This window comes from Gorilla gorilla, chromosome 13 (assembly GCF_029281585.2).
Source record: "Gorilla gorilla gorilla isolate KB3781 chromosome 13, NHGRI_mGorGor1-v2.1_pri, whole genome shotgun sequence".
Classification (NCBI taxonomy): domain Eukaryota; kingdom Metazoa; phylum Chordata; class Mammalia; order Primates; family Hominidae; genus Gorilla; species Gorilla gorilla.
Genome location: NC_073237.2, coordinates 103990897 through 104017524, shown reverse-complemented (window position 1 = coordinate 104017524; position 26628 = coordinate 103990897). Strand labels below are relative to the sequence as shown.

Here is a 26628-nt window from a genome sequence, read left to right as displayed (position 1 = left end):
CCCATGAAAGGAGCTGAGGGGGCTGTACCCTGCTGAACCACAGATGTGAAGCTTCCCAAGGCCATGGGACCCTGCTGCTTGCATCGGCATGCCCTAGATGTGAGACATGAGTCAAAGGAGATTATTTCAGAGCTTTAAGATTTAATGACTGCCCTGCTGGGTTTCAGGCTTGCATGCAGCCTGTAGTCCCTTTGTTTTGGTCGATTTGTCTAGAAATGTCTTCTGCCAAATACACTAAAAACCCTGATTTCTCTCTGTTCCAGGTTTACCTAATGCCTGTACCCCCATTGTATCTTGAAAGTAACTAATTTGTTTTTTATTTTATAGGCTCAGAGGTGGAAGGAACTTGCCTTGTCTCAGATGACACTTTGGATTTGGACTTTTGAGTTAATGCTGGAATGAGTTAAGACTTTGGGGGACTGTTGGGAAGGCATGACTGGTTTTGAAATGTGAGAAGGACGTGAGATTTGGGAGGGGCCGGGGCAGAATGATATGGTTTGGTTCTGTGTCCCACCCAAATCTCACATTGAATTGTAATCCCAGTGTTGGGGGAGGGACCTGGTGGAAGGTAATGGGATCATGGGGGAAGATTTCCCCCTTGCTGTTCTTGTGATAGAGAGTGAGTTCTCATGAGCTCTAGTTGTTTAAAAGTATGTAGCACTTCCCCCTTTGCTCTCTCTCTCTCTCCTGCCACCATGTGAATATGTACTTGCTTCCCCATTGCCCTTCTGCCATGATTGTAAGTTTCCTGAGCTCTCCCCAGCCATGCCCCCTGTACTGCCTGTGGAACTGGGGCAATTAAACCTCTTTTCTTTATAAATTACCCAATCTCAGGTAGTTCTTTATAGCTGTGAGAAAAGACTAATACAGACCCTGAGAGACCTGCATTTAAGCCACAGCTCAGCCATTACTCTGCACCAGCTGCGTGATTTTACTACATTTATTTAACCTTTTTTGAGTCTAATTTTTCCCATCTATAAATTGGAGATAATAGCACTTCCCTTGTAAGGCCAATGCAATAACTAAATAAGACAATTTATGTGAAGTGCCTAGCACAGTGCCTGACTCCTAATAAACATTCAATAATTCAGTTAGCTCTCAGGTTATGGGACCTTTCACTGAGGTATGCTTGGTAGGAAAGCCAGCATGAGGCAGTGAGAGAACACTGGGTGAGGATAACTGTCTATCACTGCCATGAATGCACTGCATGACCTTCACTACCCTGTGAAGCCTCCCCTGGTGGACTTGGGACTCCATTACTTGCACCTTCACGGTATCTCATTTGTGTCTCCATTAAGGTATTGATCACAATGCAGTCATGGTCCATTTGCACTTCTATCTCCCCAGCAGACTTCAAGCATTGTGGGATCAGGGACTGGCCTTCTTTTCTCTCTATTTGTAGGCCTGCTACAGTGCCTAATGCAAGTGCCTGTTTATGAAATGTGGTTGAGTTAATAAATTAATGAATGAAGGTTATATAATTGTGAAACTTCAAGTCAACATCACTCTGCAGAAGCAAGTTGTCCATGGCCTTACTGGTAGCAATCCTCTCAGTCTCCTATATTCAAAGTCTCTTCCAGTTCTTACAGTTTTATAAAAATACTGGTTAAAGGGGGCAATTTTTCATCCTAATAAATGCAAAACCTTAATACTCGTACTCCTGGCACAATTTATAAAGAATCATTGACACTGATTAATAGTTCTAATCCAGATTACGGAATTTTTTAATTAAGCAGCTGCCAAACAAAACAACATAGAATACTAATAATGAAGTAGAATCTTCTCTCCCTTTTTTCCTGAGGCATCTATCTAGTCTTTTTTTGACTCAGTCTCTACCTCAGTAAAATAAAATACATAAACAAATATTATTTATTGAGCACTTTCTATGTGTTATTCAGTACTCCAAGCATTTTACATATAATAATTTCTTAAGTCCTCATAACAACTTTATGAGGTAGATTTCATTCTTACTATCAACAAATCAGGAAATTGATGCACAAAGAGATTAAATATCTTGCCTGAGGTCACTCAGCTAATAAGAGGGCCAGCAGGAATTTGAATGTATAGACATATCGCCTCCAGGGCCTCTGGTCTTAATCCCTACTCAAGATAACATATTATTTTACTCAACATTTAATAATAGCATGCATAAAATGTGAACCATGTCCAAAATTCTTTATTGTGTTCATTCTCACTGACTTCAGCTTCTAAAGGATTTCCCTTAGTATCTCTATTGAGAGGTTTTATTTTAATTCAGGAAGGCAAAAGGTGGGCTAAGCTCATCTATGCCTCTGATCAGTTGAAGACTCTTCAGCTTTGGACTGATTGTCATTCTGGTCAGGAGCCTTTGGGCAGGGGATTAGTTCTGTCCTAAGGTGGCTGATGAAAAGTGGATTTGGACACCTTCTTTTAGCTCTTCTCACCCTAATCCTGCTCTGAAGAGGAAGAGAAGGAGGGAGAATGACATCTATTGAGCACCTGGTTTATTACCAAAATACATACTTTTGCTAAATTCCTGGCCTTATAACGTTTGCATTATTTTCTCCATTTTATAGGTGAGGGAACTGGAGTTCAGAGAGGTTGAGTGACTTACCCAAGGTCACTCAGATAAACTGTGGCACTGACCATGGAACCCTGGTCTTTCTGGTTCCAAAGCCCAAGACTACCTTTCCCAGTGCCAAACGAGGCTTTCCACAGCCTCTTGTTCCAGCAGTGTCCTGAGGGATGGAGAGATTTGGCCTGCTCATGAGGCTCCAGTCTATGTTTCCATGACAAGGCCATGTGGTCAGCACAACGCACGTGGGAGGAAGCCTGCATCAGCCAGGGCGTGAATGAGGGCTGCAAGTCAGGAGCTCAGCACCTCCCATCCATCTGCCTTACCTCCCACAATTTAACTGTTACCCTCACCGCCCACCCCCAAGATCAGGACAGGAGAGAAGATGCTGGGATTGTATGCGTGCTTCTGTGTTGGCCTTGCAGTGAGAGATGATCAAGAAATACTTAGAAACTCTATGTGCATGCAATTTGGGTACCTCCTGAGTGTGAAGAGCTCATTGATCCCATTGCAAGTATTGGTGGGCCATCAGATGAAAGCTCCAAATTCATAGTCCCCCTAAGAAAACCACCCCATTAAAACACTAATGAACACACTAGCAGGAAGGGAATGGAGGAGAGAAAAGGAAGCAGATGATATTCTTTCAAAACCAAGGATTCCTCAGTAATTCTTTTCCAGGTTTCCAATTCTAGCTCTATGAGAATCATCCACTGTTATCTTGGGGAAGTGACTTGATCTTTCTCAAGTGACTTCCTCTGTAAAAGGGTGGTAGTAATACTCATCACTGGGCATGGTGACTTAACACAGTGCCCAGCATCCAGTAGGACTTCAATAAATGGTAGGTCCTTTCATTGTCCTTCTCTGTGGAAACAAAGGCTAACAGAACAGAAGTCCTGGAGCTTACAAGAAACTCTAAAAATGAACAAGTTGGAGCCAAAAGGAGGCTGGGAGAGTAGGAATCTTTTGAGCCCTGTAGCATGATGGGGATGAAACTGGTGGGGATGAGGAAGAGAATGAGGCTAATGAGCAGGAAGGGATGGGAATAACCAGGCAGCAGCAGCAGCAAGCACAGTACCTCTGGTTTAGAAGGCTCTGGCCTCTTCCTGCAGACGAAGGGACTGGGGCTCCTCGCAACCTTTGCTGCCTGTCGCACTGTGAGATGAAAGAGACACCGAGGGTATAGGAGGGGGATTGAGAATGAGAAAGGGGCCCCACTTTGGCCCCAGCCTCTAGCGTGACAAGTAAGAGGAGAGGCTCTGGATTCTAGTCCCCTGCTCCCCTGTTTTCTAAGTTATGGCCTCTGTAACCTCAGGCAAGTCAGCTCACATCTCTGAGCCTCAGATACCTCATTTGTAAAGTGGGTATAATGATAATTCATAACTCAAAATGTCACCGAAATGGTTAATCGAGGGAAAGTTATGTAAAGCACTTAGTATAGTTTATTCACTTAGAAAACACTCAGAAGTTGTCATTATTGGTCTTATTATTATTACTATATTTTATCTTAATGATTGTTACAGGGCCCCTGTGAAGTCGCTTTTATGCAACTCTTTTATGCTCTTTGAAAAGTCTCTGTAACAGAATCCTGCATTGTGGCTCAAAATGAGTTAATGCTGCCAAACGTCAAATGGGGTTGCATTCATTGCTATTCACTGGGCCACTCTGAACCTCAGTTTCCTCATCTGAAACCCAGGATGGTCTGGACACTGCAGGGTTATTGGGAGGACTCCACGAGGCAGGAAATGGAAAGTGGCGAGCACCAGGCTTGGCACAGAGAAAGGCTTGAGAAATGGGAGTTCCCTTTCTTTTCCTGCTGGCTTCCTGGGAAAGTGCAGAAATCCAGGTTAAGGACCCCCTGGGGCTTCTCTGGTCACCTGACCGGAGAGCTAGGGTGGAGAGCAGGAAGGGGGTGGTGTGATGTGGAACAGGTCAGTTTCTTTTTCCCTGTGACCCTGCAGTTTGGAAACACACTCCCTATCTGTAGTGCTATTCTCCTGCCGGTCGGTCCCACCGTGGTCATTCCCAGAACAATGGCAGGATACAGGCCTGTGCTTACGAGCAATGGCATGCAGCCGTTTGAGCCAGGTTGAGTTGGACCAGGCCAAACGGGGCTTATCCTAGGCATAGAGAGGGCCAACAGCCTCGACATCAAATGCAGCAGCCTCCTGCTGCGGCCCTGGAGTTTTCACCTACTGCAATTGTCAGGGAGATCCAAGAGTTAAGTCCAAGGAGTTAGGGAGTTCTTGGAGACCTGGCCGAGAGGTGACAGAGGGACTGAAGGCTCCCTGGAGCATTGATTTGAGGGGCTCCACACTTGCAGATTTCCCTCCCACTCCTATGGGCACCAGTTGGAGTTGGGATTCCTGGTGCACCCTAACAGATCTTTACCAGACCCTATGCTTTCCCTGATGATAATATAATAAGCTGCCAGTTTTTTACTGGCCAATTACTAAGCACAGTCAAATCATTATTTGCAGATTCCATATTTGCAAATTTGCTTACTCGCTAAATTTACTTATAACCCCAATATTAACATGTGCAGTGTTTCAGCATTTTCATGGCTGTTCACAGACAAGCACAGAACAGCAAAAAAAAAAAAATGGTTGCTTAATGCACACACACATTCCCAGCTGAGCGAGGCCATGCTCTACCTTCTTTTTTTTCTTTTATTTTATTTTTCCAAGATGGAGTCTCACTCCATCACCCAGGCTAGAGTGCAGTGGCGTGATCTCAGCTCACTGCAACCTCCTCCTCACGGGTTCAAGAGATTCTCCTGCCTCAGCCTCCTGAGTAGCTGGGATTACAGGTGCATGCCACCATGCCCAGCTAATTGTTGTATTTTTAGTAGAGACGAGGTTTCACCATGTTGGCCAGGCTGGTCTCACACTCCTGACCTCAGGTGATCCACCCTCCTTGGCCTCCCAAATGCTGGGATTATAGGTGTGAGCCATCACTTGCGGCCCTCTACCGTTTTTTTCAGCTCTCATCCTATAAACAGGTGTCCTTTCTGCAGTCTATTTAGTGCCATAAATTTCACTTTTTTTTTCTTTTATTGGAGATTTTGCTGTTTGAAATGGTCTCCAGATATAGTGCTGAAGTGCTGTCTGGTGTGTTTAAGTGCAAGAGAGCAGTGATGTACCTTCAGAGAGAATATACATATTAGATACGCTTCATTCAGATATGACTTAAAGTATTCTTAGCCATGAGTTTAATATTAATGAATCAACAATGATATTAAATAAGGTACCTTTAAAAAGAAACACACATACATCATGGTTATGTATTGATCAGTTAACAAAGATGCTGTGACCAGAGATTTTTCAGGAACCTAATCCTGTATTTCCAGTAAGAGCAATGGCTCACTATTCCAGTAATTCAGTGTTTGCAGTGACTTTATAGAACATAATTGCCTCAGAAAAATGGTATGCCACTGTATTTGTTATTTTATGTAATCCTCCAGACAGCCACGGAAATAAATATTATTGTTTCCATTTTACAGAGGTGACAATTGAGGCAGAAGGAAATGGGCTTTCCTAAGGTCACCCTGCCCAAAAGTGGATTAAACTGATCTGCCTGTAATGTTTGCATCCTTCCCCCTGCACTGGGCTGCTGTTTGAGGGACTACTTCCCAGAGGGCAGGTGTGGCTCTCACATTCATATGAGCAGGATGTGTGAGCAGGCCCAGACCACTGAGATACAGCCTTGTTCTCACCTTATGAGGAAACTGAAGTCTGAAGGGAGCAAGTGTTAGATCCAAGAGACTCATGGCGGCTGACCAGAGACCCACTGCAACATTTGCATCCTCTGCCTTTACTAGAGAGTACTACATGAAGTAATTTTGGCTCCTAAAACCTCATTTTGTAAGATTCCCAAGAGCCTTTCTTTGGGGGGAAAATACTGACTTGTTTTCTTTTTTCTTTTTTTTTTTCTTTCTGAGACAGGGACTTGCTCTGACACCCAGGCTGGAGTGCAGTAGTTTCATCACTGCTCACTGCAGTCTTGATCTCCCAGGCTGAAGTGACTCTCCCACCTCAGATTTCCAAGTAGCTCGGACTACAGGAGCATGCCACCAAGCCTGGCTGATTTTTCTGTATTTTTTGTGGAAATAGGGTCTCACTATTCTGCCCAGGCTGGTCTCAAACTCCTAGGCTCAAGCCATCCATCTGCCTTGGCCTCCTATAGTGCTGGTATTACAGTTGTGAGCCACCATGCCTGACCTGATTTTTCTGAAAAAAAAACAAATTTATATATATCAAGCACCAGGCACTTACATCATTTATTCTCACAAAAACTCTGAGAGGTACAGGGTATTACCCCTATAATTGTCCTTATAGAAGCTCTGCCCACATGCCTTCATTATTAGCCTCTGCACACCAAAGGCTGCTTAACACAAAGTGAGCACATGTAATTTTCTTTTTTTCTGGTCATAAGAGTCTATTTGGCCCAAGCACAGGGCAAGGCAGAGGGCATAGAATCAATGCCCCTGTGAACAGCCCTCTGACATAGTACAGCTTCCTTGCTTCTCTGTTGGTTCAGCCTTCAGTCATGATCTGTACCATCACCCAGGGCTCTCCATGGGACTGAGCTCCAGTAGCTTATAATAGCAACTGGCTTGATGATATTTCTCTCCCCTCTGTGTCTCAGATCTAGCAAAATTTGTTGGGGCCTCCTTCCAAATAAACTACCCGCACTCAGATAACAGCTTTCCATCAAAAAGACAATGTTCTGGGAACATGGACGGGAAGTGGTAGTGGTGGAAGCTCTGGTTTTTTTTTTTTTTCCCATTTATCCTTCATTTCTCCATTATTTATCCTTTATTTCCATTATTTTTTTCATTTATCCTTTTATTTCTCTCAATTTTCATTTTATATATTTTAAAGATTGATATGAGTGAATACAAATTTGTAAATGTTATGTCTTACAACTGAATTGATCTCTTTATCATTAAAAAAATTCTTCTTTATTTTTGGTAATATTTTTGGTAACATTCCCTCTGAGAACTAAACAAGACAAGGATGCCCACTCTCACCACTCCTCTTCAACATAGTACTGGAAGTCCTAGCCAGAGCAATCAGACAAAAGAAAGAGATAAAGGGCATCCAAATCGATAAAGGGGAAGTCAAATTGTCACTGTTTGCTGACAATATGATCGTTTACCTTGAAAACCTTAAGGACTCCTCCAGAAAGCTCCTAGAACTGATTAAAAAAAAATTCAGCAAAGTTTCCAGATACAAGATTAATATACACACATCAGTAGCTCTTCTACACACCAACAGGGACCAAGCAGAAAATCAAATCAAGAACTCAATCTCTTTTACAATAGCTGCAAAAAAAATAAAATAAAATACTTAGGAATATATCTAACCAAGGAGTTGAAAGACCTCTACAAGGAAAACTACAAAACACTGCTGAAAGAAATCATAGATGACACGACCAAATGGAAAAACATCCCATGCTCATGGATGGGCATAATCAATATTGTGAAAATGACCATACTGCCAAAAGCAATCAACAAATTCAATACAATTCCCATCAAAATACCACCATTATCTTCATAAAATTAGAAAATACAATTCTAAATTTCATATGGAAGCAAAAAAGAGCCTGCATAGCCAAAGCAAGACTAAGCAAAAAGAACAAATCTGGAGGCATCACACTATCTGATTTCAAACTATACTACGAGACCATAGTCACCAAAATGGTGTGGTACTGGTGTAAAAATAGACACATTGGCCAATGGAAAAGAATAGAGAACCCAGAAATAATCCCAAATGCTTACAGCTAACTGATCTTTGACAAAGCAAACAAAAACATAAACTGGGGAAAGCACACCCTTTTCAACAAATGGTGCTGGGATAACTGGCTAGCCACATGTGGGAGAATGAAACTGGATCCTTATGTCTCACCTTATACAAAAATAAATTCAAGAAGGAATAAGGACTTAAACCTAAGAGCTGAAATTGTAAAAATTCTAGAAGATAACATTGGAAAAACCCTTCTAGACATTAGCTTAGGCAAGGATTTCATAACTAAGAACCCAAAAGCAAAAGCAATAAAAACAGAGATAAATAGCTGGTACCTAATTAAACTAAAGAGCTTTTGCACAGCAAAAGGAACAGTCAGCAGAGTAAACAGATAACCCACAGAGTGGGAGAAAATCTTCACAATCTATACATCTGACAAAGGACTAATATCCAGAATCTACAAAGAACCCAAACAAATCAGTAAGAAAAAAACAAAAAATCCCATCAAAAAGTGGACTAAGGACATGAATAGACAATTATCAAAAGAATATACACAAATGGCCAACAAATATATGAAAAAATGCTCAACATCACTAATGATCAGGGAAATGCAAATCAAAACCACAATGTGATACCACCTTACTCCTGCAACAATGGCCATAACAAAAAAATCAGAAAACAATAGATGTTGGCATGGATGTGGTGAACAGGGAACACTTCTACACTGCTAGTGGAAATGCAAACTAGTACAGCCACTATGGAAAACAGTGTGGAGATTCCTTAAAGAACTAAAAGTAGAACTACCATTTGATCCAGCAATCCCACTATTGGATATCTATGCAAAGGAAAAGAAGTCATTATTCGAAAAAGATACTTGCACAAACATGTTTATAGCAGCACAATTCACAATTGCAAAATCATGGAACCAACCCAAATGCCCACCAATCAATGAGTGGATAAAGAAACTCTGATAATGTTAATTCATTCCTTTTTATGGCTGTATACTATTCCATCATATATATACATGGCTGTATAGTATTCCATCATATATATATGGAAAAAGGAATGAATTAACAGCATTTGCAGTGACCTGGATGAGATTGAAGACTATTATTCTAAATGAGCAACTCAGGAATGGAAAACTAAACAATTGTATGTTCTCACTGATATGTGGGATCTAAGCTATGAGAACCCAAAGGCATAAGAATGATACAATAAACTTTGGGGACTTGGGAGCAGGAGTTGGAGGGAGGTGAGGGATAAAAGGCTGCAAATATGGTTCAGTGTATACTGCTCACATTATGGGTGCACCAAAATCTCACAAATCACCACTAAAGAACTTACTCATGTACCCCAATACCACCTGTACCCCAATAACTTATGGAAAAAATAAACAATAATAAATTAAACTAAATTAATAAGAATAAATAAAACTTTTAGGTTCGGAGTACATGTGCAGGTTTGTTATATAGCTAAACTGTATCATGTTTAGCCTACAGATTATTTCACCACCCAGGTGATAAGCATAGTACCTCATAGGTAGTTTTTGATTTTTTTTAACCCTCTTGATATATCTAAGTAGATTACACCAACACTACAGATGAAAAAACTGAGTCACACAAAGATAAATATAGGCAAAAGTTGCATGGTAGTATCTGGCCTATCTGACTACTAAGCTTTTGCTCTTCTCCTTAACTGCCTTGCCTCTAAGACTCTAAGAAGTTTACTCAGGCCAGGTGCAGTGGCTCACGCCTGTAATCCCAGCATTTTGGGAGGCTGAGGCAGGCAGATCACTTGAGGTTGGGGGTTTAAGACCAGCCTGGCCAAAATGATGAAACCTCATCTCCACTAAAAATACAAAAATTAGCTGGGTGTGGTGGTGCACACCTGTAGTCCCAGCTATTCAGGAGACTGAGGCACAAGAATCACTTGAACCTGGGAGTTGGAGGTTGCAATGAGCTGAGATCACACCACTGCACTCCAGTCTGGACAACAGAGTGAGACTGTCTCAAAAAAAAAGGAAAAAAAGAAGAAGTTTACTCTCCAATTGCCAACATGCAATGGAGGGCTGTTAGGGGCTGGAACACCTGGCGGGATAGCACTTGCTCTCAAATTCCACTTTGTGGGTAGCTGCAGATGATACCAGCTTGTAAAGCAGGCATATCTGCAGTTTTGTAATCCTTAACATTAACTATAATAGTCTCCCAGAAGCAGATTCCTGCACTGCTCATTTAGGAGAATCTGTGTTAGTTATCTATTGCTGTATAACAAATTATCATAAAACTTGCAGGTTAAAACAATACACATTTATTTTATAGTTTCCATGGGTTAGGAGTCCGGGCATAACTTAGCTCTGCTCAGGGTCTATTATTCTAAATGAAGTAACTCAGGAATGGAAAACCAAACATTGTATGTGCAGGGTCTCACAAGTTGTCAGGCAGGCTGTGTTCTCATCTGGAGGCTCGATTGGATAAGAGTTTGTTTCCAAGATCATTTGAGTTGCTGGGAGAATGCATTTCTTTGCAGATACATGACAGAAGATGCTGTTTTTACTGGCTGTTTTCTGAAGGCCAACCACAGGTCCTAGAGACGACCCACAGTTCCCTGCCACATGGACCTCTCCATAGGCAGGTCACCACATGGCAATTTGTTTCTTCAAAGCCAGCAGGAGAATCTCCTGCTTCAGTCCACTAAGATGGAGTCATAAATAGTGCAATATGATCATGAGAGTAATAGCCCATCATTTTTGACCTACGATGGATGGATTTATTTGTATTTTTATCACCACTATCATTTACAATAATTAATATTATCATTCATCATAATCATGCTAAATTTGGTATCCTGAAATATAGTATTAAGATTCCATTTACCTTTTACATAAAAACCTTCCTTACTTCTCAGTGCCTATGGAATAAAATCCAAGTTCTATAGCCTGCAATTCATGCCCCCCATCCCTGTTATATTCCTGGCCTCATCTTTGCCCAATCCTGGCTCTTTCCCAATGACGCCAAACACTTTCGTCTCCTTTCCTCCTTTCAGCACAGGTAGCCTCTCTGCCTGACCTGCCCTTTGCTTTCCTCTTGGTCAGGTTGGTGTACATATCTTTGCAAACTCATTGGGAAAATGACCTTTACTCTCCCTGAGCCTGCTCAGCCTCTCCCCTCTCTGGGCTCCATAGCTCTGGGAATGTGCATCTTTATACTGCCAGTCACACCATATTATATAATTGCATCAAGCAGTGAGTTTCAATTCATCTCTAAATTCCAAGACTTGGTACAGATTAGGTCTCAACAAATCATGCTGAATAAATACACAATTAATTTAATTAACAGCAACTTTTCTTTTATGTCCTCTTCAGGTTTGCAAAGTATATTAAGCTGATGTGGGCAAGTTTGGAGTGAGGACGTTCAGCAAAAGACAGAGGGAACCAGCTGGATGACCCTAGCAGGCCTGGAACAGTTTGGAACCGGACGTCCTCTTCTTGTAGACTGACAGGCTCCGGAAAGAAGCCACAGCTTCTCCGTGGAGCCCTGGGCTCAGCACTTCCCGTATTCACTACTGCTATTCTCAGTAGTCCTCTTCCCCAAAGTCTGCTTCCATATTTTCAGGTCTTTGAATGTTGCAGCCAAACCACTGCTCTAGTTCTGAAAGCAGAACCAAAACACACCCCAGGCACCGTTCCGTCACTGACTTCCTACTCCTAGGGCTCCAATCCCAGCCTCCTACCCCTTCATCCTCTCCCTGCTCCCTTACCCTAGAAGCCACACCCACGTTTTACACCCTGGCCTTGCACACTGCCAGCCTCCTGCATGCTCTGAGTTTCCCTCTGGGATTCCTCTTCCAGCCAGGCTTCCTGAGACCCCTGCGGGTCTCAGGAACCCTGCTCCTCCCCGCTCTCCTCCTTGCTGAACCACTTCCCCATTTGAATCGTTAATCTCCTCCTCCCTTTATTCTGGGGGAAGCCTGTTCCAAAAGCCAGTGGTGACTTTCTTGGGTTAAAGGCCAGGATTAAAAATAAGTAGGAGTTACCATTTCTGGCCCCATAGTTCCTCAGGCAGGAAGGAGCCACCAAGGCAGCCTGGCCCGACCCAGCACAGAGACTGCCAAAAATGACCAGGCCAGCCAGGCCCCCAGGAAAACAGGTCAGGAAAAGCCAAGGCCCACCAAAGGGGTCCAAGAATGAGTTTCGTTTTGTATGAAATGTAGGGGATATTCAATATGCCCATTTTAGAGGCGATTTCTCTCCATTTTGATTCTAGTTAAAATCCACAACCAGAATTCACAGAAGCAGGACTGGGTGAGGGAAAGATATGAAAAAGCTTGGATTTGAATCCCAGCCGTGTAACCCAGGACAAGGTGTGCAAAACCCTGAGAAGCCAAATTTCTCCTATAAAACGAGAAGGACAAAGCCCTCTACTTGGGATGGTTGAGAATCAAATGAGACAATATTTAGTAACTAGCACAGCACAGAATCCGTGGAAGTCTCGCCAAACAAAGCTAATTACCTTCTCCTCTAAAAGTGTTGTTGTTGCCTTCAGTGGAGGCCCCTGGGAGGTTGTCAGGCTGTAGCACTGCCCTACCTGGAATGCATTTAGTACCTGTACCTGCACAGCACTGTCGTCACTGCCTCATGGGCCTCGCGGCAGGCCTGCCACCACTCCAGCCACCAGTCCAGCCAGGGTGGTGATAAATGGCCCTGAGCCAGCATCCTCAGCAACTTCAGGAGCTGCTGGGAAGAGGTGGCTTTGATGTCAAGCCAAGGGAAGACGTGTTACAATTATCTAAATTATTCAAGGCCCCCACAAATTTCAGAGAGCTGTAGGTTGCTTGCAGATGATTGTAAATTCCCTGCCTACCACTTCTTTATCACACCAACTAGGCTTTCAGTTCCCTGTCAAGTCCCTCTGTCTTACACCTCAGTGCCTTTGTATGTACCAGAGTCTCTGCTTAGAATTCTCTTTGCTCCCCTCTGTCACTGCCCAGAACATCCCCCCTCACACTTCAGGTCTCAGCCCCATGGTCCCTGTTTCAGGAAGCCGTCCCTGATGGTTCTTCCCCAGTGTTCTTTACATGTGGCATTTTTGAGTCTGCTATAATCACTCATTTATGTGCCTGGGTCCCCAACAAAATTGAAACCTCTTCGTGGTTAGATACTGACCTTTGCTCACATTCATGCCCGGTGTTCACACAATGCCTGCCACAGAGAGGTTCCCAATACATGTTCATTGAAACTCACTTCTACAACTGTGTGGTAGTAGAAATAACCAAAGCTCGAAAAACTAAAATACCTCCTTTTGAATTCAGGCTGTATCACCAAATAGCTATGACATTGGTTTGAATTCCTTAGACTCTCTGCCCATCAGTTTTCAGTTTGTAAAATGGAACTATGAAACCAGTCTCAGAGAATGGTTTTGAGAAAACACACACATGCCCCAGCGGGGCCACTTCTGCACAGCTAGGGAGAAATGGAGAGTAGAGCCATTTCACTGACACTCCAGGTCAAACAAGATTACTCATCACCACCTTGGGTGTTGACCTTGATGTCTTGCTCTCAGCCTTCTTCCATGATCCAGGCCTGGGACTCAGGAGGGAGTCCAGGAAACAGGAGGCTTCCTGGCCTTTAGTTCAAGGGCAGAAAACAGGAGGACTCTTGGCCAAGGGCAGAGCCCTTCACACAGATCTCAGCCAGATCTTACCTCCCTGGATAGCATCCACAATGACGCTGAAAGAGGAACTTCCAATGGATGCTCTCTTAGGCAAGAATGGACACAATACCTGGCTCCAAGATGCAGATTCTGGCTGCCATGTTGAAAAACAGGACAGCTGGAAATCTCAAAACAGGACTTGTTTTCCCAAAGCATAAACCTGCATTTCAAGCCAGGACTCTTTTCCTGTCCTAAGAAGAATGGCGCCATGAGTCGGATATTAGTTACCATAGGTTGGGTTATACTCCAGTAACAGAGAACCACCAATAATCTCAGTGGCTTAAAATCACAAAGGTGTCTTGCTCACAGATTGGTTTTATGGACCTGCAGAGTCCCCAAGACCGCCAACCTCCATAGGGGATAGCTCAGAGAGGCAACTTCACATCAGCATGAGTTTCCCCAACAGCCTGGCCAAGGAAGAGCAGGCACCAGAGCTATTAGCCATCACATGCTCCACCTGGACGTCAATGTGGTATCAACTTTGTGTCTGCTTATCCTCTAGAGTATAAGTGCCTTCAGAAATATAGCCATCCTCCTTATTTTCAGTGCTGTGTACCTCTTTATATGTTTATAATTCATTTACACCTCAACTAGAACTCTGAGTTGTACCCACAATAATCCGTGCCAGGTTCTGGGCTGGGTGATGGGGACACAACTATTAACAGAAACAAGCCTCAGCCTCTACCGTCCGTGAGCTCACAGTCTAGAGGGCGAAGCTAATGTTAAACAAACAAACAAACAAACACAAAAAAACTAATTCAATCCTATATAATAAGGGCCATCACTGAAATCCATGAAATCTGCTATAGGAGTGAGTTAATGGAAAAATAATCTTCCCAGGAAATCTTGAAAGGATTTAATGAGGAAGTGATACTTGAGCTAGCTTTTAAAATATATTTTCCCAGGTAGAAGGGATGAGAAGGGCAAAGTCAAGGGCAATAGCATGGACGTGGACATTAGGGGAAGTCTGGCATATTCAGGGAAGGGAGAGCTTCATTCTGTGTGTTCCTGGGAAGTTGCAGATGAGATGGGGATGGTGAGGGTACAGAGGGCAAGAGGAGCAGGGCTACATTATGGGGCACCATGTATGTCTGACTAGGGAGTTTGGGTTTTATTTAGTGGGAAATGGGAGCCTTTGTAGGTTCTGTAGGAGGGACGTGATGCTATGGAATATTAGAATCTCACCCTGGCTGCAGGAGAAGAATGTATTAACAGGGGAGCACCTGGAGCCATGGGACTAGTGATAATGCTTTTGAAGTAGACAGCCTCCCAAGTCTCTCTAAAAAGGGCCCTTGGTCTTGGTTCTGTAGCAAGAGGGTCCTCCTGATTTCTACAGATGTGTCTTACTTACGTGGGTACATGTGGATACATATGCACATTACAGGGTGTTTAAAGTCCTTCAATATTGATTTGTGTATAAAATCTCTCCAAGGAAGGCAAACAATGGGCAAAACTGAGCTTACCCAGAGTTCAGTATCAAAATTGCAGACGACGGTTGTCAATTTTTCTACAGAGAGCTAGAAGCATTGGAGTCCATGACATAAGACACAGCATCTGTGAAAACAGGGACTGGCCTATGGGTGGATCTCTTAAAAATGTTGATGCTTTCTATTTCTATGAGGAAATCTGCTGTGAGACACTTATTTCATTTTGTCAATGTCAAAATTAGGTGGCCTGTTAAGTTCCTTTCTGCTCTGGCACAGACTTAAATTTTAAATAAAACTTAAGTGTCGAAGGGCTAAGTGACCCATCCAAGGTTGTACAGAGAGTTATTAGAATCCTGAGATAGCAAGGTCTAGTGGAAAAACACTCAAAGTGGGTTAGTTTGTCTTTGTTTTGCCATGACACAGAAATCCACATATGGGGGCCCTAATGATAAATCAGTTAACTATTCAGATATAAGATTATTTTTCAACTCAATAATATAAAAGTTGTTTTTGGCCAGGCACATTGGCTTATACCTCTAATCCCAGCACTTTGGGAGGCCGAGGCAGGTGTATCACTTGAGGCCAGGAGTTCCAGACCAGCCTGGCCAACATGGTGAAACTCCATCTCTACTATAAATACAAAAATTAGCTGGGTGTGGCAGCACACACCTGTAATCCCAGCTACTTGGGAGTCTGAGGCAGGAGAATCACTTGAACCCGGGAGGCAGAGGTGCAGTGAGCTGAGATTGTGCCACTGCACTCCAGCCTGGGCTACAGAGTCAGACTTTGTCTCAAAAAAAAAAAAAATTGTTTTTAAGAATTACTTAATTGACTTTATTTATAAAAAGACAAAACAGATTTCCCTGAGTGTAAGTCTTGTGCTGGTCCGTGCTCAGTCTAAATTGGTGAGAACATTGATGTGTTCAGACAGAATGGGTTTGGAAAGAACAGGTATTCATGGAAGACTCCTCCAGGTTAATTCCTAATTACATCAAAGAGTGTTGCTTTCACCTGTAGCCAGTCAATCATGAAAGAAGGATTTCTATAGAACCAGATAGGGCTAAACGTGATCTAGAATTTGGCCATAGGATTCAACAGAAATCTCAACTTACCATCCAGAACTTTTCATGAGTAGCCATAGTGTGTTTTTCAGCTTCATTTTTCTACAATTGAGTCAGGCTAAGCAGGGAAGGTGCTTGATAATCATACCTACCCTCAGGCACCCATTCCAAGCACATCATAGAAACAGGATGGCCTGTCCTTTGATCAAAATCCTAAAATTTTTTCTGGATTGTTTCATTTCATTTATATCATATATATCAGTCAAGGTTCTCCAGAGAAAGAAGACCAATAGTATCTAACTATCCATCTATTTATCTATTAATCTATCTATCCACTCCTCCACCTATGTGTGTATGTATATACACACATGTATATATACATATATGTGTATATACATGTATGTGTGCATTTGTATGTGTACACACACGTACATATCTCATTTGCCTCATTGAATTGTGAGGCTGGCAGGTCTGAAATCCATAGGCTAGGCTGGCAGACTGGAAACTCAGCCAAGAATTGATGCTGCAGTCTTGAGTCAGAATTTTTTCTTCTCCAGGAAAATTCAAGTTTTGCTCTTAACGCCTTCAACTGATTAAATGAGGCCCAGTTCTTTCCTTTACTTAAGGACAAGTGATTTCCTTTACCTCTTCAAAATACCTTCACAGCAACATCTAGATTAGTGTTTGCTTAAATAACTGAGCTGACACAAAAAACTAACCATCATGCCAAGTTTCTGCCATTTTTCAAAATCTGTGATTCGACTGGATTTAAGAAAATTTAGTCACATGAGGACAATACTTTTTTCAGCTGCCATAAGCTTAATACATCTACCCAAATCAGTCACGCTCTTGTTTTTTTCCTTGTAATATTGAGTTTAGTGTGCCCGGATGTCTTGTCACATCAATTAGGGAGCAAAAATGTATGAGTCATGGAGCATGCAGCAGAGTGAATTTTCAAGTCCCCTGAACAGGTTTTTATGACCCAGCCATCTGATTGCCCTAAAATAAACCCAACTGCCATGTTCCGCCTCACCTTTTCCCAAATGCCCCATGGCCTGGAGATGACTCAGGGCCCAAGAATGAAGAAAATAATCAGAATCTCAATCACTTCCTCTATCACATCTTCAGTGAGCCTGACTTACAAAACAGAAACTCTCCAGAAGAATAAGGCAGTGAAAGCTGAACCCAGCTACCTTCTTCTTGGACATGAACAAACAATTATAATATTCTTTCCCTTTCATGGAAGGAGCCCATCTGTGTCAAGGGAACTCAATTTTTCTGCATTTAGCTTGCATGTCTCAGATGCCATGTTGGCAGGTGGACAGCCCTGTTATTTGTTGTGTGCTAGCTAATTGTACAAGATCCTCAAACGCAAAATGAAAAAGACAGTTTGGGCACAGTGGCTCACGCCTCTAATCCCAGCACTTTGGGAGGCCGAGGCAGACAGATCACCTGAGGTCGGGAGTTTGAGACCAGCCTGACCAACATGGAGAAACCCCGTCTCTACTAAAAATACAAAATTAGCCGGGTGTGGTGGCGCATGCCTGTAATCCCAGCTACTGGGGAGGCTGAGGCAGGGGAACTGCTAGAACCTGGGAGGCAAAGGTTACAGTGAGCTGAGATCATGCCATTGCACTCCAGCCTGGGCAACAAGAGTGAAACTCCGTCTCAAAAAAAAGAAAAAGAAAAGAAAACAAAAGAAAAAGACAGAAAACAGCTAGTTCTAAGGAGAATATGGAGCAACCATCAAACACTGTTGAGAAGCATATAAACCAAGTACAACCATTTTGAAAACCTGTGTATATACACACACACACTGTAGGAGAGGAATTGCTAGGGAATAAAGTACTTATAACTTTGTAAGTAATGTGTGTGTGTGTACACATACCCTAGAAGACCTATATATATGTGTGTGTGTATATGTATATGAGACCTATAAGACTGGGGAGGTGTGTGTGTATATATATATATATATAGGTGTACATAGGTATGTATATAGTTGGACACACACCTATATGCATACCTATATACATAGTATTAGTCTGTTCTCCTGCTGCTAATAAAGACATACCTGAGACGGGGTAATTTATAAAGGAAAGAGGTTTAATTGACTAACAGTTCAGCATGGCTGGGGAGGCCTCAGGAAACTTACAATCATGATGGAAGGGGAAGCAAACATGTCCTTCTTCACATGGTGGCGGCAAGGAGAAGTGCCAAGCAAAAGGCGGAAAAGGCCCTTATAAAATCATCAGATCTCATGAGAACTAACTCACTATCACAAGAACAGCAGCGTGGGGGTAACTACCCTCATAATTCAATTACCTCCCACTAGGTCCCTCCCATGACACATGGGGATGATGGGAAATATAATTCAAGATGAGATTTGGGTGGGAACACGGCCAAACTATATCATACACCTATATACACACAGACACACACCACCCCCAGGAGAGGAATTGCTGGGGAATAAAGTGTTTAAAACTTTGTAAGTAATGTGTATGTGTGTGTGTGTGTGTGTCTATATATATATATACACAGAGAGAGAGAGAGATAGAGAGAGAGAGAGAGAGAGAGAGAGAAAAGTCATGGCAAAAACCACAATTACTTTTACACCAACCTAATATATATGAGACCTATAACACTGTGGGGTGTGTGTGTGTATATATATAGATATAGATACAGATATAGATGGATATAGGTATGTATATAGGTGGACACACAGCTATATACATATCTACACACACACACACCCCCCATCTCTCTCTCTCTCCATGTATATATATGGAGATACATGTATATATCAAACAGAAATGCACATACACTGAAATGTTCGTAGTGATGTTATTCATAATAGCCAAAAGCTGGAAACAACTCAAATGTCTATCAATAATAGAATGGATAAATCAATATAGTCACACATTGGACTACAATGATGAGAATGAGAATCTGCAGCTACATGCAACATTAGGGAAGAATTTTATAAACATAATATTGAGCCAAAGAAGCCAGGCTCACAAAAAAGAACATATTGTATGATTCCATTGATAGAAGGCATAAAAACAGGCAGAACCAATCTATGGTAGAGGAAGTTGACACATGGTTACCATTGGAGGGAGCATAATGACTGGAAAGGGTCAACTGGGGGCTTCTGCGCTGGTGGATTATATTTACTTTTCTTATCACTGCCTAATAAATTACCCCCAAAATTTAGGGGCTTAAAACAACAATCATTTCATTATATCTCATGATTTTGTGGGTCAGAAATTTGGTCAGGGCTCAGGTGGGTGATTCTTTTGCTCCATGTGGTTTTGACAGGGGTCACTCAGTGGTCTTTAGCTGGCAAATGGGCTGCTTTGCAGGGTCCAAGAAAACTCTCCTAACAAATTTCCTGCTTTGTCAGGGATCACCAGAAGTCTGGATTCCACTGAACTGTCAACAGGAGTACCTATATGTGGCCTCTCCAACATGGCAGTCTCAGAGTAGCTGGACCTCTTATGTAGTATTTCAGAGCTCCTGGAGAGGGTTTCCAAGAGACCCAGGGAGAAGCTGCAAGGTTTTTTATGATCTAGCCCTAGCAACATTTCCGCTTCATTCTATGGTCAAAGAAGTCATTAAAGCCAGTCCAAATTCAAGGGGAAAAGAGGAAGAATTCCACTTCTCCAGGAGAAGGACATTAATATACTTGGAGGAAATGAACTGATGGCAGTCATCTTGGAGACAGGTGACCACAGGAAATGTTCTGCTTTTTGATTTGGGTGTTAATTATAGGCTCTATTCAGGTTGTGAACATTTATCAACCTGTACACTTCTAGGTGCCCTTTTCTATGTGTATATAATTTTAATAAAATATTGCAATCTAAACAGACTTACCAAGCAGAATAACCTTTGGAACAGACAGGTCCCATTTGGACAGGTCCCATCTCTGTGGCTGGATGGATACTCCTGCTTCACTGGAGTCACATGGCCCCTCAACATTTCTGTGACCTTGGGTTACATAGGTGTGAAGGTCAGGCCTCTTGCTCTGTTAGGGTCTCCGTTTCAATGACAAAAGAAAACATTTATTTGGATTACTGTGAGGAAGAATGAGACAAATGAAGAGAAAACTTCTGGCATATCCTAGATGCTCAGTAAATGAGCTTCATTTCATTTCAAGCCCTGAGTGCTGCCTCAGACCCTTGACTCCTAGGCTGCCAAAGAAATTAGCAGCTAGGACTTTCTAGAAGTCTTGCCAGGAGTCCAGAGAGAGCTTGTCTTCCAGGCTCCCTTGCTCACCTTGTGAGCAGAGACAGGGGTACATTCTCAGGCACCTGTGCCCTGCAGGGAGGGCCTGGGTCAGAACCCGATGAAAATAACTTTGCAACTGCCAGGACTAGTCCAAAGTCCCCAAGCGGAGTGACAAGTGAATCACCTCAACGAACGCTTAGTCACTGCAAGGTACTTTCCACACAGACACATGGAGATGGTTACCAAAGAAACGTCTGCTGGCTGCTCTCACATCAGCTCAAAGAAAATGTTGTTGTAACCTTTACTTTGGAGGGGGAAAAAATAGCATCACTTTCCCTTTTCCTTTCCTTTTCTTTTTTGGAGAGAGATTCATTGGCAACATTGTTGAAGTGGTTGTTTTTATTTACCCTGGAGAAAGAGTTTCCAGATAGCTCTGAATCCAGAGCTTTGTGTATGTAGCAGTCCCTTCAAGTCCTAAGCACTTAGTGTCTAAGTGTGTAAACAACCCCCTTAGAGGAGACTGTCACGGACCATCCAGATCACAGGGCCTCCCATGAAGCTCCCTGATTGCAAGCAGAGTCCTCCAAGATTTTAAAAGTCAGAGATGGGGGGTCCAAATCCCTCTGCCCTGTATTATCAGTATAGCCTTAGGGCAAAGGATTCCAACTTCCTGAGCCCCCTACTTCTTTATTAATAACAATGAAGCTTCATTATGTGTACCCACAAGGTGGTTGTGAGAATTAGATGAGGTGGTGTGCAGAAGCATCCCCAACAATGCTTGGCATTCTCATAGTAGTTGATTAGTTAAAGTAAGTTAATCTCTCCTTCTCTCTCCTGATTCTTCCTTTGTTATTTCTCTTGCTGCCTTTCTCTTTTTAAACTCCCTCTCTTCCTTCTCTTTTCTTCCTTGCCAAACTTAATCAACCCTCATTCTCTCCTATTCTTACCTTTCCTCTCTGCTGTCTGCCTGTTTTTTTTTGTCCTTCCTTTTTTGCCTTGTTTTCAAGCCTCAACCCCCACCCCTCCACACACACACACACACACTCACAGCCATCTCTCTGGCTGGTACAGCTTTGGCATAAAGCTATTGAAAGCCAGCCAAATTCTGGTTAAAAACCCTGCAATTCTTGGCCAGACTTTCTCTTCTTACAAATGAGGGTGATGTTTCAGGCATGGGAAGTCTTCCCATCCATTTAGGCCCCAGGGAAAAAAATAGCAACGCCTCAGTGTGTGGCCTTAGGTGGACGGCGAAGTGGGGCTCTGGGTATTGACAGAAATAAATCTGGTGTTTCTGAAAATTGTGAAACATGCACAGTGAATGTGTCATCCCAGCAAAAGTGAGTCAGCTCCTAGGCCGGGGCCCAAATCTGGCTGCATTTGCTTTCTAAATAGAAAGTGTATTCCTGGCCAGCCCAACTTAGCAAATCAGCGGTCAATGAGAGTGGAAAGACAGGCAGAAAAAGAGACATGCAAATGTATACTTTGCAAGAAGATTACTGGAAAAATCAAATTCTGTCTCTGTGATTTAAAAAAAAAAATCATTCATTTTCTTCTTTTCTTTCTATCCTGATATCTGCATCAAACTTTTCTTTTCATCATTATTTTACCCCAAACTTCTGGAGTAGCCTTCAAAAATAGGAACACAGCAAAGTTGCAAAAAAGCGGCCTGGAGTAACTGGGTGCTGTAAACTTTAGGGTGAGACAGACCTGAGTTCAAATTCTGACCCCACCTTCAACTAGTTCTGTGTGGGTTGTGTTGTGTTGTGTTGTGTTGTGTTGTGTGTGCATGTGTATGTGTGTGTGTGTGTGTGTGTGTCCTTGGGAAAATTTCTAACTTCTCTGAAGATTTAGTATCACTTTAATCAAATGGGAGAAATCCAGTGGAGAGTAAAGTAGGTAACATCAGCAGTGCCTAGTTTATGGCAGGTGTTTGTCGTCTCTGAGTCACCTTTCTCTTTTTTAGGAAGGGAAGTATGAGGAACTCTGATGCCTCTTAACTCCCTAGTTCTCTGTCCACATGGGGTTATCTCTTTTAGAGGGTGTGAGCACCCAGAATATGGGAGCAGCAGCTTTGCCTCTTCTACTTCAGACATAGAATTTGGAGAAAAGAAGCAACACCAGGCTCAGGGCCTTCTGCGCCAGCATCATGGACAGGCAGGGCTCCCCTGCATCCCTGGCAAGCCCAGATGCTAGAATCATGTGGCCTCCACTCTGCCAGAGGAAGTGATGCAACTGCCCATTGGCTTTGGGTCAGCGTAGAAGAAAGTGTCCTGTTACAGCATGGGAGTGGCTGGCTTCAGGGCTCCAGTCCTGTGCCCTGTTCCAAACCCACAGCAGAGGGGCAAGCAGGAGATCCTGCCTTTGTGCATAGACTGCCTGCTGTTTACCCAGCTTTGTGTACCACTATCCGGGCCCTAAAAAGGGCCCAGCCAAGCAAGTCATCTCTGGCCCTTGGCCTCTCCCTTCTCTCTGCTCCAGCTCACAAATTGCCCTCACTACAAACACCTGTTTCCTTTCTCCCAGACCCTGTGGGGTCGAGCTAGTCTATTGACCTCATATGCATGGCAGGGATATAATTGAACTCAATTATAGTAACTATATCCATTAAAAACCTATGTAATGTTCATTAAGCAGCCTAGGTAATATGCAATTAATGGCATTACCATATGAATTGTGCATTGGGTCACTAATATGCAGATTATATGTAATGTTCAGTGTATGTATTAATTACAGCACATGCTGGAAAAGCACAGCACTCCAAGCTTGCAGGTCTGTCCCAGTTAGAAACCCTTTTGATCTCATACAAATCCTTTTATAGAAGAGCCTTTTCATTAATTGGAACATTTGCTTTTCGGCTCTTTACACAAAGATGACTATTGGAGAGAAAGGACTCTGAAGAGCTGGTTAGCGCTAGAGTTGGGTAAACTTGAGAAGCCTGTATTGGAGCTACTGCTGGAGAAGAGCCATGACCTTCAGGGCAGAATTCGGGCTTCAGAGTTCTGACCTAGCCTTTGCCTGTAATTTTTCTGCCAATCACTGCCATCTCCAGTGGGATGTCCGTCATCTGGGAAATGGACATAATAGGCCTTGATGATGCCTACGTCACCAGTACATTACATAGATTCTCTCACGAGGGAGACTAACATCCTTTGGAAAGGCAGAGTGGTAAAGGCATTAAGCATCATTTCCACGAAGCTCCCAATGGAAAATTTCTTCACTAAAAAAAAAGAACCTGCTCCAGTCCTCCCAGCCTGACCTTCATGTGGGTAGGTTTGTCCAATAATGCTCAACCTTAATGAGAGAGCATCAGTGATGTCCACCCTTTAAGTGGGGTTCTCTCATAGTTTCTCTTCAGAGTATATTACTGGCATTGCCAGGGTCCTGGAGTTACCATCTCTGTTTTAAAGAATTTGGAAACAGAGGCCCTGGTGAATGAAGAGAGTTGCCCAAGTTCATGTTAGAGAGTGTCCTTGACATGAAGGAGATGATAGAAGATGGACAGAGAGATGTGCATCTCAAGTCCTTGTAACTGGCTTCTGACTCTGCACCCAGCCTTCACCTCCTCAGCTGACACGAACACTTTTCTGAACACTCACACCCATCTTGTTCTTCTTCCTGTTGTTGCCTATCAGGAAAGCCCTGGTCATCTGACCTCCAAACCATCTGGCAGTCCACACTCTGCTCTCCGTATAACATTCATTTGAGCATTTGGTGAATGCCAACTCGAGACCAGGCACTGTGCTACACATGGGCTAAAAACATGAGGAACTTATGGCCCTGCTTTCAGAGAGCTCAGTGACAGTCTTGGTTCAGGCCTTGACCTCCTGTTCCTGAAATATGGATGGCCTAATGGGTCCTTTTCCTTGAATTTTACCTTTTTCCAATCCTACCTTCTTATAGCCACTGGAATGGGCTTTTTAAATCCAAAGCTGGCCTGCTTAAATCTTTTCAGGAACCCTCAATGCTTACAAAATAAAGTTGAAGCCCTTCACTTGGCATTCAAGGCCCATCAGGATGTGCCTTTGTTTCTTTGGTTTCCTCTTCTCTACCATCACCATATGCAGCAAAAGCACTGGATTTCCCACCCGTAAATCCTTCCCATACCTGTAGTGTGAGTTGTGGCTCCTTATATGAAGAAGTGGAACATATTTCTCTGCCCCTTGAATCTCAGTAGGCCATGAAACTGTCTTTGGCCAATGAGACCATTAGCAAATGTGAAGCAAGCAAAAGCTTGAAAGCTCTATCTTTCTGCAAGCCCCTCCAGCCACTATGTTTACTAACCTTAGCTAGACTCCTTGAGGATAAGGCCCATGTGGAAAGAGATCTCAGCTGACCCCAAACATGTGGGTAACACCATCCACAACTTCCAGCAACAACTAAGCTCACTTAGACCAGGAGAATCACTCACTCAACCCAAAAAATCATTCTAAAAAATGATAAATACTGGTTAAGTCACTAAGCTTTGAGTTGGTTTGTTATACAGCAAAAGCTAACTTACACAAACTCACAATGTGCATGCTGTTTTGTGCTACTCTGCTCTACCCCATACTGTTCCCTTCAACTGGTGTGCAGTTCATCCTCCTCCTGTGCCTGAACACATTTCTATTCTGCTCACTGAATGACAGGCAGAGAAAGGGAGAGAAATCCCCATAGAAAGAAGAGCATAAAGCCAAGTTTGCGTTGGCTGTGCATTCTGCTCTCAATATTCTTAGCCTGTCTTACAATCATTCTTCTGGGTGGGCATACGTGCTTTTCTTTCTCATGAAAAACTGGGCATCTCAGAGCATGGACTAAAACCCACCTACTACCAAGGCTGTGCCTGCATCTGACTCATCACCCTCAAAGCCCTCCTCATCCTCCTTTCTCATTCCCTCATTTTCCTCACCAGCCTGGGAGAGCACTTTGCCCAGCATGGTGCTTGGCTCATCATTAAGCTTCCTGAAAGGACCCACACCATCATCACTTCCTCCATGAAGGCTTCAACAACATCCCAGGCTAAGTTGCTCTGTGTTTCCACCCAGTGCTCCCACATCCTGTTTTGCTTATGGCTGGCACCTTGTAGGGAAAATCTGTTTACCTATCCATCTTCCACAACTCTCCATTCCCAGCACACAAACACTGTCAGTCACCAGCAGGCCTTCTCTATCTTTGTGTCTCCATGCAGTAGAATCAAAGAAAGAATTGGTTGGATTAATTCATCCATCACCAAGGGCACACAAGGGAGCCACGGAGAATTAAAAACAAGCAGCTTTGAGTCAGACAGCTCTGAATGTAACCCCCGTTTTCACATTTTCAGGTAGAAAATTACTTAAACCTTTAGATTTTCAATCACCTCATGTGTGAGTGATGTCAATCAAGGAAAGTGACTGAAACAAGTCTCAGTCATTTTAGGAGGTTTATTTGCCTAAGTTAAGGATACCCAGGCTGGGCGCAGTGGCTCATGCCTGTAATCCCAGCACTTTGGTAGGCTGAGGCGGGCGGATCACCTGAGATCAGGAGTTCGAAGCCAGCCAGGTCAACATGGTGAAACCCCGTTTCTACTAAAACTACAAAAATTAGCCGGGCATGGTGGTGGATGCCTGTAATCCCAGCTACTTGGGAGGCTGAGGCAGGAGAATCGCTGGAACCAGGGAGGTGGAGATTGCAGTGAGCCAAGATCATGCCACTGCACTCCAGCCTGGGTGACAGAGCAAGGCTCCATCTCCAAAAAAAAAAAAAAAAAAAAAAAAAAGATAAGAGATAGGTCTATGCCTTTCTCCAAAGAAAGGGTGGGACATTGAGAAATACACAATTTTCATGTGAGAGGCGGGGAGGGGAAAACAGTCATTCATGCCTTAGTCTGGCTCAGTGAATCTGCATTTTTATGTAAGATAACATAGACAATAGGGCAGAGGAAACAATCAGATATGC

General features: G+C 43.1%; 1 long non-coding RNA gene across 1 annotated transcript in view; it reads right to left on the bottom strand.

The window, feature by feature from the left end:
* LOC134756898 (uncharacterized) overlaps positions 1–26628 on the bottom strand; it is a 75299-nt gene that overhangs the window by 37205 nt on the left and 11466 nt on the right. Inside the window, exon 4 of the long non-coding RNA XR_010130316.1 lies at positions 20365–20525. This is a non-coding gene — a long non-coding RNA (uncharacterized lncRNA). The remainder of the gene's footprint in view (positions 1–20364; positions 20526–26628) is intronic.